The sequence below is a fragment of the Schistocerca cancellata genome, chromosome 2 (assembly GCF_023864275.1).
Source record: "Schistocerca cancellata isolate TAMUIC-IGC-003103 chromosome 2, iqSchCanc2.1, whole genome shotgun sequence".
In the NCBI taxonomy this organism is placed as follows: domain Eukaryota; kingdom Metazoa; phylum Arthropoda; class Insecta; order Orthoptera; family Acrididae; genus Schistocerca; species Schistocerca cancellata.
The window spans coordinates 664,843,540-664,856,726 of record NC_064627.1 but is presented as its reverse complement, the minus strand read 5'-3'; the positions used below and the strand labels follow the sequence as shown (position 1 = coordinate 664,856,726).

At 49.7% G+C, this 13,187-nt stretch overlaps 1 non-coding gene across 1 annotated transcript; it reads left to right on the top strand.

Annotated features, from left to right (window-relative positions):
• Nucleotides 1–444: 444 nt before the first annotated feature.
• Nucleotides 445–534, top strand: Trnay-gua (transfer RNA tyrosine (anticodon GUA)). Its single transcript is given in 2 exon segments — nt 445–481; nt 499–534. It is a non-coding gene; the product is annotated as a tRNA-Tyr (tRNA).
• Nucleotides 535–13,187: the final 12,653 nt, after the last annotated feature.

Below are 13,187 nucleotides of genomic sequence, written 5' to 3'. Positions count from 1 at the left end.
CTAACGTATTCCAAATGGAATTTACTTAATGGATGACGTGTATAATACACAAATTACGAAACAAATTCTGTGACATACGCAGATAGTACTCCCGCAGTGATTACACTGTAAGATCTCGCACAGTAGTCCCTGTTCCTCCACTATTTCTGTCAACAGAACAAGGAAAAATCCGTTCCTTCTGACACTTGCGTTGCAGTGATAGAATGAATGTGCGTATATAATACCATTGCACTTGTCAGTGAGCGATCCGTAGTTTAACAACGACCACCGGCGGCCGACCGTTGCTCCCCAGTGTTGGAGAAAAGATGTCGCCAGAACGTGTGACACTGCAAGAGCACTACATACGCCCGCCGCCGACTCGCGCTCGGACGAAGAACGGGTCACGTGATTGTCTGCTGCGAGGCAGTTCTTATCTGGGTCGAAAGTGAACGCAATCCATACGCTCCTTCGGTAGCTCAGTTGGTAGAGCGGTGGACTGTAGTGGTCATTCTGGCAGATATCCATAGGTCGCTGGTTCAAATCCGGCCCGAAGGAATATTTTAAATTTTCTGTTTCTCAGACTTTTCCCTTGTGCGGATAGTTGGACTCGACAGCCGCAGCAGTTTTGAAGGAACCGAAAAACGAAATGGAATGAGTTACACGTGTATACATCCACATAATATGTACTCCGCAAGTCAATGTACTATACAAGACGGAGGAAACTTTCTACCGATATTATCATTGTCTGTCCCATTCCTGCGAGGGAAAAATGACTGTCTCTATGCCTCTGTAGGCGTCCTAATCTCCCTTACCTTATTCCCATCATCCCTACGCCAGGTATACAGCGCTAGCAGCAGAACTGTCAAACAGTTCTCTTCGAATATGCCTTCTTTCAGTTTATCCAACACAGTTTCGTGACAACTATTTCGCCTTTCTTCCAAAGATTCCCATTTCCTGTATAATTCCCCCCACTCCGCCCCCCACCCCCTACTCTAAGGCCCTGGTACGGCAACCTTATTGATGTATTTTCGGTTACAGAAACAGTCTAGGTTCCAGAGACAGCAGGAACTTTACTGACGTATGGTTAGCGCATTAGTCATAAATAGCTACAACTTTGGTATGGCTTCATCGAAGTCGCATCCCAAAGTTTTGGCTATTTATGACTAATACTCTACCAGCAGTTCCTGAACGAATTCTGAAGATGCCTCAAAAATGCGCAACACTTCAGTAAACCTTCTCCTGTCATAGCAACCCAGACTGTTTTTCTTGCGGATAAGATTCCCCGAGAATTTATCTTCCACTTTCGCATGATCTATATCGATATGTTACCGTCCGAGCAGCGCGTCACTGAATTCTTTCGATGACGGTTGTGATGCCTGCTTAATAAGGACTCCAGACGCTGGAACAATACTCTAGGCTTCCAATAAATCTAGGTCATCCATTCACCTCCCTAATAGTGATTTTACGCAATCGTCCCGTTTCGAGGAAGCAAGGTTAGGGTTTAACGTCCCGTCAACAACGAGCTCATTACAAACGGAGCACAAGCTAGGTTTAGGAAAGGATGGGGAAGGAAACTGGTCGTCCATTTTTAAAAAGAGCCATCCCGAAATTTGCCTGAGGCGATTTTAGAGAAATCGTAGAAAACACAAATCTGGATGGCCGAACGGGGATTTGAACCGTCGTCCTCCCGAATGCAATCCAGGTTGCTGACCACTCCGCCATCTCTCTCGGTCCTCCCATTTCGTATCGTTTGTTAATAATACCGCTAAACAGTTGCACGATATGATGTACTCAATAGGTTGACCACCGACCTTATAAATCGGATCCTATCGGGTTTTTTTCTCTTTATTACGGGTATTTACCATGCATTTTCCCACGGTTGAGGAGACCTGCAATCCACTACATCAAGTGCCGATTTTGCCCAAGTCTTTGCGCGTTTCCAATGACGAAACCTCTCTGTAGACAACAACATTGTCAGCGAACAGTCGTATATTTATGCCGATCCTACCCGCCTCTTCGTGAGAGCCGCCTGTAGCAAAATCTAAACTGTTAATACTATAGCCATTTTTATGTATAACTGCCACAGAACTGCTAAAATCTTTATTGTTGTTCTGCATATAATGTCGATAAGGCGTTACCGTCAGGCAGATTATAAAATTTAACAACAGTATACAGGGTGTTACAAAAAGGTACGGCCAAACATTCAGGAAACATTCCTCACACACAAAGAAAGAAAATATGTTATGTGGACATGTGTCCGGAAACGCTTACTTTCCATGTTAGAGCTCATTTTATTACTTCTCTTCAAATGACACTAATCATGGAATGGAAACACACAGCAACAGAACGTACCAGCGTGACTTCAAACACTTTGTTATAGGAAATGTTCACAATGTCCTCCGTTAGCGAGGATACATGCATCCACCCTCCGTCGCATGGAATCCCTGATGCGCTGATGCAGCCCTGGAGAATGGCGTATTGTATCACAGCCGACCACAATACGAGCACGAAGAGTCTCTATATTTGGTACCGGGGTTGCGTAGAGAAGAGCTTTCAAATGCCCCCATAAATGAAAGTCAAGAGGGTTGAGATCAGGAGAGCGTGGAGGCCATGGAATTGGTCCGCCTCTACCAATCCATCGGTCACCGAATCTGTTGTTGAGAAGCGTTCGAACACTTTGACTGAAATGTGCAGGAACTCCATCGTGCATGAACCACATGTTGTGTCGTACTTGTAAAGGCACATGTTCTAGCAGCACAGGTAGAGTATCTCGTATGAAATCATGATAACGCGCTCCATTGAGCGTAGGTGGAAGAACATGGGGCCCAATCGAGACATCACCAACAATGCCTGACCAAACGTTCACAGAAAATCTGTGTTGATGACGTGATTGCACAACTGCGTGCGGATTCTCGTCAGCCCACACATGTTGATTGTGAAAATTTACAATTTGATCACGTTGGAATGAAGCCTCATCCGTAAAGAGAACATTTGCACTGAAATGAGGATTGGCACACTGTTGGATGAACCATTCGCAGAAGTGTACCCATGGAGGCCAATCAGCTGCTGATAGTGCCTGCACACGCTGTACATCCCCCCTGCGGGTCCGGGGATTAGAATAGGCCCGAGGTATTACTGCCTGTCGTAAGAGGCGACTAAAAGGAGTCCATCCCCCTCACGGGGGTAGTTAGCGCCTGCGTCCGGAGACGGACGGTTCCACGACCTATAATCGTGGTCTTTTTGGTTTTTCACTTCTCGTTTCTTCCTTCCTTTTGTTGGTTCCTTTCTTTGCTATTCTCCACCTCACTGTCTTCCTTACTCTTTCCTTTGACTTCTCCTTGCCTTCTCATTGCCTTTTTCTCCTTGCCTTCTCATTGCCTTTCTCTCCTTGCCTTCTCATTGCCTTTCTCTCCTTGCCTTCTCATTGCCTTTCTCTCCTTGCCTTCTCATTGCCTTTCTCTCCTTGCCTTCTCATTGCCTTCTTCTCCTTGCCTTCTCATTGCCTTCTTCTCCTTGCCTTCTCTGGTCTCCGCCTTGGCGTTTGAGACAGTCTGTCCTCTTTCTCCCTCTCTCTCTTCTTTTTCCTCCTCTTCCTTCCTCCCTGTGCGTGTCTGAAGGCCGACCCACGCGTTCGCACGTGTAGCCGGTGACGGGGTAACGCGTAAGTCCCCGCCCTGGGTAGACATGTAAGGCACGCGCGTACCCCCTGGTAAAGGCCAGGCCCGGGGAGGGGTGATTGCCTGAGCTGATACCTTCTGACCATGCCGATTGGTCCCTCCGTCTGTTTCTCGGGAGGTGTGACCTGAGGTGTAAACATTCACCTAAGGCGGGAGTGCCCTCTGAGAGGGTCCCCACAAGGAAGGAGCGCGCCATCGGAGACGCTGGCAATCATGGGGGATTCCTCCGCAATGGATTCTACTCCATCTGTCTCGACTTCGACCCAAAAACGGAAACGTGACCAGCCAACAGTGACAAAAGTACTACCGCCTGCCCCACAGTTCCTCGTAGTTTCTCGCACTGAGGACGGAAAGGATTTTTCCTCTGTCAACCCTTTTGTTATTCAGAAGGGCGTTGATGCCATAGCCGGATCTGTCAAATCTTGTACCAGGTTGCGTAACGGCACCTTATTACTAGAAACTGAGAGTGCCTTTCAGGCACAAAAACTGCTTCGGGCCACCCTCCTGTACACGTTCCCTGTCCGGGTGGAGGCCCACCGAACTTTGAATTCGTCTCGTGGTGTAGTGTATACTAGCTCCCTCGACGGATTGACTGACGAGGAGCTTCAATCTTTCCTCGCTGAGCAGGGCGTGACGGCTGTCCATCGGGTCATGAAAAAGGTCAACAACGACCTTGTACCGACCCGGACACTTTTCTTGACCTTCGATAGTGTTAAGCTGCCATCGCGCATCAAGGCAGGCTACGAGGTTATTTCTGTTCGCCCCTATGTCCCGACACCTACGCGCTGCTACCAGTGTCAGCGTTTCAATCACACTCGACAGTCTTGTTCCAATGCGGCTAAATGTGTCACTTGTGGCAGGGATGCCCATGAGGGTGACTGTCCACCTCCGTCTCCTCGCTGTGTGAACTGTCAGGGTGACCATGCCGCATCCTCCCGCGACTGTCCTGTCTACAAGGACGAACGTTGCATCCAAGAAATTCGGGTCAAAGAGAAAGTGTCCACCTCGGCTGCTCGCAAGCTATTGGCTAGTAGGAAGCCCACGCTGCTCCCAGCGGGGAAATATAGTACTGTCCTCGCCTCTCCTCGGACTACCCGGGAGGTAGCAACCCAGACATGCGATCTGACCTTCAGCACCACGGTCGTCCGTTCGGCCAGTGCTAAGATCGCGCGGTCGACGTCTCCTCTTCCTCCCATCACACCACAGACACCAGCCGCTTCCTCAGCTTCTGCTAAGTCGAAGACCCCGAAGTCAGATGCACGGTCCTTCAAGAAGGAACCATCCCGTGCAGACTTCCTACGTACCTCGACCTCCCAGCCTTCGACCGGTACTTCCACCAAACGTCCTTCCAAAAAGGCGCATAGGAAGCACAGTTCTCCTTCTCCGCCACGGCGCATTTCTTCTCCTGCGCCACCCAGCGGTTGCCGCCCCAGACCGTCATCCGTTTCGCCTGGCCGCACCGCCGGTAGCCGTATATCTGGCCGTTCACCGGCGGAGGAAGCTCCCCTTCCCGGCCATCCTCCCGAGATGGCCGATGACCCTATAGACCCCATGGACGATGACTGTCCGCCTAACTGATAGCGGCGGCAGTGCTCGCTCGAAGCCAGGCCCTAAGCGGCCTTCGAGGTGACCCCTTCTCTCCTCTTCCTTTTCTTACGATGGCACTTATTCACTGGAATATTCGCAGCATTCGCTCCAACCGAGAGGACTTGAAGTTGCTGCTCCGCTTGCATCGTCCGCTCGTCGTAGCCCTCCAGGAAACGAAGCTACGCCCATGCGATCACATTGCCTTGGCACATTACACCTCTGTGCGTTTTGACCTACCCCCTGTGGTAGGTATCCCAGCTCATGGAGGGGTTATGTTGCTGGTCCGGGATGATATTTACTACGATCCCATCACGTTGCACACCGGCCTGCAGGCAGTTGCCATCCGCATTACTCTCCCCACTTTTACGTTTTCCTTTTGTACCGTTTACACTCCATCGTCCTCTGCCGTTACCAGGGCAGACATGATGCAACTTATTGCTCAGCTACCTGCACCGTTTTTGTTAACTGGAGACTTCAATGCCCACCATCCCCTTTGGGGTTCTCCAGCCTCCTGCCCGAGGGGCTCCTTGTTCGCAGACCTTTTCAACCAGCTCAATCTTGTCTGCCTCAATACTGGCGCCCCTACTTTTCTTTCGGACACATCTCATACCTATTCCCATTTAGACCTCTCTATATGTACTCCCCAACTTGCACGCCGGTTTGAGTGGTATGCACTTGCTGATACATATTCGAGCGACCACTTCCCGTGTGTTATCCATCTCCTGCAGCATACTCCCTCTCCGTGCTCCTCTCGTTGGACCATCTCCAAGGCAGACTGGGGGCTCTTTTCTTCCAGGGCGACCTTTCAGGATCAAACCTTCACAAGCTGCGATCGTCAGGTCGCACACCTCACGGAAGTCATTCTCGCTGCTGCTGAATATTCCATCCCTCACCCTACTTCTTCTCCACGTCGCGTACCGGTCCCCTGGTGGACCGCAGCATGTAGAGACGCTTTACGTGCTCGTCGACGTGCTTTACGCACCTTTAAACGCCACCCTACAGTGGCGAATTGTATTAATTATAAACGTTTACGTGCTCAGTGTCGTCGTATTATTAAAGAAAGCAAGAAAGCCAGCTGGGCTGCTTTCACAAGCACCTTCAACAGTTTTACTCCTTCTTCTGTTGTCTGGGGTAGCCTGCGCCGGCTATCTGGCACTAAGGTCCACTCCCCAGTTTCTGGCTTGAAGGTCGCGAATGAAGTCCTTGTGGCCCCTGAGGCTGTCTCCAATGCCTTCGGCCGCTTTTTCGCCGAGGTTTCGAGCTCCGCTCATTACCACCCTGCCTTCCTCCCCCGCAAACAGGCAGAGGAGGCTAGGCCACCTGACTTTTGCTCCTCGAATTGTGAAAGTTATAATGCCCCATTCACCATGCGGGAACTCGAAACCGCACTTGGCCGATCACGGTCCTCCGCTCCAGGGCCTGATTCTATTCATATTCAGATGCTGAAGAACCTTTCTCCTGCGGGTAAAGGTTTTCTTCTTCGTACATACAATCGCATCTGGATTGAGGGACATGTTCCCGCATGCTGGCGCGAGTCTATTGTTGTCCCGATTCCTAAGCCAGGGAAGGACAAGCACTTGCCTTCCAGTTATCGACCTATCTCACTTACCAGCTGTGTCTGTAAAGTGATGGAGCGAATGGTTAACTCTCGATTGGTTTGGCTGCTCGAGTCTCGACGCCTACTTACCAATGTCCAATGTGGATTTCGTAGGCGCCGCTCTGCTGTTGACCATCTGGTTACCTTGTCGACCTTCATTATGAATAACTTCTTGCGGAAGCGCCCGACCGCGGCTGTGTTCTTTGATTTGGAGAAGGCTTACGACACCTGTTGGAGGGCGGGCATTCTCCGCACCATGCATACATGGGGCCTTCGCGGTCGCCTCCCTCTTTTTATTCGTTCCTTTTTAATGGATCGACAGTTCAGGGTACGTGTGGGTTCTGTCCTGTCCGACACCTTTCGCCAGGAGAATGGGGTGCCACAGGGCTCAGTTTTGAGCGTCGCTCTGTTCGCCATCGCGATCAATCCAATAATGGATTGCCTCCCAGCTGATGTAACAGGCTCCCTTTTTGTGGACGATTTTACCATCTATTGCAGCGCGCAGCGTACAAGTGTCCTGGAGCGCTGTCTTCAGCGTTCTCTTGACCGTCTTTACTCCTGGAGTGTCGCCAATGGCTTCCGTTTTTCTGCCGAGAAGACGGTCTGTATTAACTTCTGGCGCTACAAAGAGTTTCTCCCACCGTCCTTACGACTTGGTCCCGTTGCTCTCCCAATCGTGGAGACCACCAAATTTTTAGGCCTTACCTTTGACAGGAAACTTAGCTGGTCTCCACATGTGTCATATTTGGCCGCCCGTTGTACCCGTTCTTTAAATGTCCTCCGTGTTCTCAGTGGTATGTCGTGGGGAGCGGATCGAACCGTCCTACTTCGTCTATATCGGTCGATCGTCCGCTCCAAGCTGGATTATGGGAGCTTCGTATACTCCTCTGCACGGCCATCCATCTTACGCCGCCTCAACTCCATACAACATCGGGGTTTACGACTTGCGATCGGAGCATTTTATACCAGTCCCGTAGAGAGTCTTCATGCTGACGCTGGCGAATTGCCACTCACTTACCGGCGCGATATACTGCTTTGTCGGTATGCCTGTCGGCTACTGTCAATGCCCGACCATCCGTCTTATCGTTCCTTTTTTGACGACTCTCTTGACCTTCAATACGGGTTGTATGTCTCTGCCCTGCTACCCCCTGGAGTTCGCTTTCGTCGCCTCCTTCAACACCTTAATTTTTCACTCCCTGCAACCTTTCGAGTGGGCGAGAGCAGCACGCCACCTTGGCTCCAGGCTCAGGTCCGCGTTCACCTTGACCTCAGCTCGCTCCCAAAAGAGGTCACCCCCGGTTCGGTCTACCACTCCCGTTTTTTGGAACTTCGTTCGAAGTTCATCAACATGACTTTCATTTATACAGATGGCTCTAAGACCAATGACGGGGTCGGGTGTTCCTTTATTGTCAGGGCACAAAGTTTCAAATACCGGCTCCCTGACCATTGTTCGGTCTTCACAGCTGAGCTCTTTGCCCTCTACCAGGCTGTTCTTTACATCTGCCGCCACCGACATTCTGCTTATGTCATCTGCTCAGATTCTCTGAGCGCCATCCAGAGCCTCAGTGATCCGTACCCGGTTCACCCTTTCGTACACCGGATCCAACGCTCTCTTCAGCGGCTGGTGGACGTCGGTCCGCCGGTTAGCTTTATGTGGGTTCCTGGCCATGTCGGTATCCCTGGGAACGAAGCTGCAGATGCCGCGGCCAAGGCTGCGGTCCTCCAGCCTCGGACAGCTTCTTGTTGTGTCCCTTCGTCCGATTTTAGCAGGGTCATTTGTCGGCGCGTTGTGTCGCTGTGGCATGCCGATTGGGCTGCACTTACCGACAACAAGCTTCGGGCCTTAAAACCTCTTCCCGTGGCTTGGACGTCCTCCTCACGCCCTTCTCGGCGGGAGGAGGTCGTTTTAGCAAGGTTACGAATTGGACACTGCCGGTTCAGCCATCGCCATCTGCTGACGGCTGCGCCTGCGCCGTTCTGCCCATGTGGGCACTTGCTGACGGTTAGACACATTTTAATGTCCTGTCCAGATCTTAACCAACTGCGCCTCGATCTTAAACTGCCTAATACTTTCGATGCAATTTTAGCGGATGACCCACGAGCAGCTGCTCGTGTTCTTTGTTTTATCAGTTTGACGAACCTCGCTAAGGACATTTGATGATGTTGTTTTTTAATCCTATGCCTGTCAGTCTCTTTTATCGTGTTTTCCCCTTTTAGTTGTTGTTGTCAACTTGTGCCTCGCGGTGCATTCTTAGAGTAGTCAGGGCGCTAATGACCATTGAAGTTGTGCGCCCTAAAACCACAAAAAAAAAAAAAAAAAAAAAAACACGCTGTACATGGTACGGAAACAACTGGTTCTCCCGTAACACTCTCCATACAGTGACGTGGTCAACGTTACCTTGTACAGCAGCAACATCTCTGACGCTGACATTAGGGTTATCGTCAACAGCACGAAGATTTGCCTCGTGCATTGCAGGTGTCGTCGTCGTTCTAGGTCTTCCCCAGTCGCGAGCCATAGGCTGGAATGTTCCGTGCTCCCTAAGACGCCGATCAATTGCTTCGAACGTCTTCCTGTCGGGACACCTTCGTTTTGGAAATCTGTCTCGATACAAACGTACCGCGCCACGGCTATTGCCCCGTGCTAATCCATACATCAAATGGGCATCTGCCAACTCCGCATTTGTAAACATTGCACTGACTGCAAAACCACGTTCGTGATGAACACTAACCTGTTGATGCTACGTACTGATGTGCTTGATGCTAGTACTGTAGAGCAATGAGTCGCATGTCAACACAAGCACCGAAGTCAACATTACCTTCCTTCAATTGGGCCAACTGGCGGTGAATCGAGGAAGTACAGTACATACTGACGAAACTAAAATGAGCTCTAACATGGAAATTGAGCGTTTTCGGATACATGTCCACATAACATCTTTTCTTTATTTGTGTGTGAGGAATGTTTCCTGAAAGTTTGGCCGTACCTTTTTGTAACACCCTGTATATCGCGTGTCTATAATTTCAACGTATACCATTCGTCTGTTTATCGCTGTGCAAGACGATGTGCCTAAACAGATGCACTGATGACCGTGTGACAGCTGCCCACTGCCAGACTGAATACCGCATGGTGGCGATGCAGGCACGGGACATAGTGAGACGAATGTATAAGCGGGGCAGAGGTCACCCTAGCGGCGATACGAGCCCCAAACGGAGAGACCAACTGACATGAGTTTTTTGTGGCCCGGCATATTGGAACGAACATCTCGTACACGGCATACTGGTTTCACGTGCTGCTGTCGGGAGCATCTATGAAAAGTGCTTGAAGGGCGATGAAACCACAAGTGGGCGGCTAGATGTTTCACGTGCGCACATCATCACAGAATGTGGAGGTCGGAGACTTGTTCACTTTATAGAGCCAGGTAAGCGGTGATCTGTGGAAGATCTGTGGACAGAATACAGAGCTAGGCAGGCACAGAGGTTTCGAACCGTGCAGCTCAGCGCACATTGTTGAACACGGGGCTCTGCAGCAGACGACCCCTACTCGCGCCCATGTTGACCCAGTGACTTCGACAGTTCCGGTTGCAGTGGGTGGGGACTATCGAAATTATATCGTGGATCAGATGAATCACGTTTCTTGACACATCAGGCCGATGGTCGTGTCGAGACACAACGTCATCCAGGTGAAGCTTTCAGAAACGGTAGAGCGTGAGAGCCGCCATTTTTCTCGCCAGCCAAGCTACAGAAGAACGTTCATTTAAAATAGTATCAACAGGCTGAATAGCTCAAAATATTTATTCTGTAGAGTGCGCGATTTGTCGTATGTGGCTACGTGTGAGCCTATCGATTCGTCAGCTTCAGAATCCTGCCAGGGAATGGTAGAGGTTTCCTGCCTTCCTCCTCATGATACGGTGTCAGTGGTTAATCATAAGTAAATCCGCAAGAGAAGGAGATCAACTTATTTAAAAAAACTATTTCTGGACAAAAAACCCAAGGTCTGCTACAATTTGCCGGCGAGACTCCCACACTGGCAGAAACAGCGAAGTTTCAGAGGCTTGATTCCGAGAACACTTGCTGTTATCCGATCGATGAATAAACATTTGCTGCTGGGAGATGGAAGAGCAAACACTTGTTGCCGAGGAGACGAGCTTTTCTGTCATACTGGAGGACGTCTCCACTTTAGTAGTGAGTAGAGAGGTCCATTACCGCCGCCACGCAGCGCATTCACGCTGTACGAGAGTGGGAAGAACGAGTCGCCAGTACGCTCACCGGTTCGATAGGGACACAATGCTGATTAACTTTCTCCAGGGACTAATTGCATAGTTTTAACATTCGCAGCCAGTTAGTTGCTTCATACTTGTATTCATACTTATTTTTTCGTGTTCTTTCTGTAAACCACCAACCTCTTCGGCAGCCATAAACCATATCCACGATTTATGCTCATGATTATGCTTTTATTGTGCTCACCCAATTGTGCCAAGATTAGAGTTGATAATTAAAATCGGTTTTCCATTTCTTAAATGCTCACTTACTTGTCTCAGTGGGTAATTCATTTGTTGATGCCTTACGATAATAAACCTGACTGTTACAGTAACTGCTTGTTTCTTTTATAGACAAATGATACATCCTCTCACTAATACATCCATGTATGTTGTACCCATATTTTCACGCTTGATTGGCAAACCCTATTATCTTTCAATAAGATGTTTCCATTGCGTGAGACCAGTGTTTCCTTAAAATCTAAGTGATCGTACGGAGAAGTTCTATTCCCTGTAGGTCACTAGGGATCGGACTTGTAGCAGCTCAACAGGCACCCCACAATGTGATAAATTCTCGAAACGCGACCGAGTAACAAAAATAAAGCGCTGAACTTGCAACAAAAATGTTGTATCCTTTGTGACAAATAACCTTACACGTGAGTAAATTCAACAAGGGGTGTTCTTAACAACTTCTGAAGTGGCGCGATGTACCACCAGCATACAAAATCTACACTGAAGAGTCAGAGAAACTGGTACACCTGCCTAATATCGTGTGGGGCCTCCACAAGCACACGGAAGTGCCGCAACACGACTTGGCGCGGATTCGAATAATGTCTGAAGTAGTATTGGAGGGAAATGACATCATGAATCCTGCAGCGCTGCCCATAAATCCGTAAGAGTACGAGGGGTGGAGATCTGTTTTTGGAACAGCAGGTAGCAAGGCATCCCAGTTATGCTCAATAATGTTCTTATCTGGGGAGTTTGGTGGCCAGTGGAAGTTTTTAAACTAAGAAGAGTGTTCCTGGAGCCACTCTGTAGCAATCCTGGACGTGTGGGATGTCGCATTGTCCTGATGGAGTTGCCCAAATCCGTCGGAATGCACAATGGACATGAATGGATGCAGATGATCAGGCAGGATGTTTACGTACGTCAGAGTCGGACCTAGACGTATCAGGGGTCCCCCATAACTCCAACTGCACACGCCCCACACCATTACAGAGCCTCCATCAGCTTGAAGGTTCCCCTGTCGACATGCAGGGTCCATGGACTCATGAGGTTGTCTCCCTACCTGTACACGTCCATGCGTTCGATATAATTTGATACGAGGCTCATCAGACCAGGCAACATGTTTCCAGTCATCAACAGTCTGATGTCGGTGTTGGTGGGCCGAGATGAGGCCTAACGCTTTGTGTAGTGCAGTCGTCAAGGGTACACGACTGAGCCTTCGGCTCCGAAAGCCCATTTCCATGATGTTTCGAAGAATGTTTCGCACGCTGACACTTGTTGATGCAGCAATCTGCGGAAGAGTTGCACACCGTGCGGGGTAGCCGCGCGGTCTAGGGTGCCTTGCCTCGGATCGCGCTGCTCGCCCCGTCGGAGGTTCGAGTCCACCCTCGGGCATGGGTGTGTGTGTTGTCCTTAGCGTAAGTTAGCTTAAGTTAGATTAAATAGTATGTAAGCCTAGGGACCGATGACCTCAGTAGTTTGGTCCCATAGGAACTTACCACAAATTTCCAAAAAAGGGTTGCACTTCTGTCACATTGAACGATTCTCTTCAGTCGACGTTGGTGCGGTTCTTGCAGGATCTTTTTCCAGCCGCAGCGATGTTTTACTGGATTCCTGATATTCGCGGTACGCTCGTGAAATTGTCGTACGGGAAAATCCTCACTTCATCGCTACCTCGGAGATGCGGTGCACCATCGCTCGTGTGCCGACTGTAAGACCACGTTCAAACTCACTCATATCTTGATAACCTGCCATTGTAGCAGCAGTAACCGATCTGACAACTGCGTCGGACACTTGTTGTCTTATATAGGCGTTGATGACCGCAGCGCCGTATTCGGTCTATTTACATATATCTTTATTTGAATAATC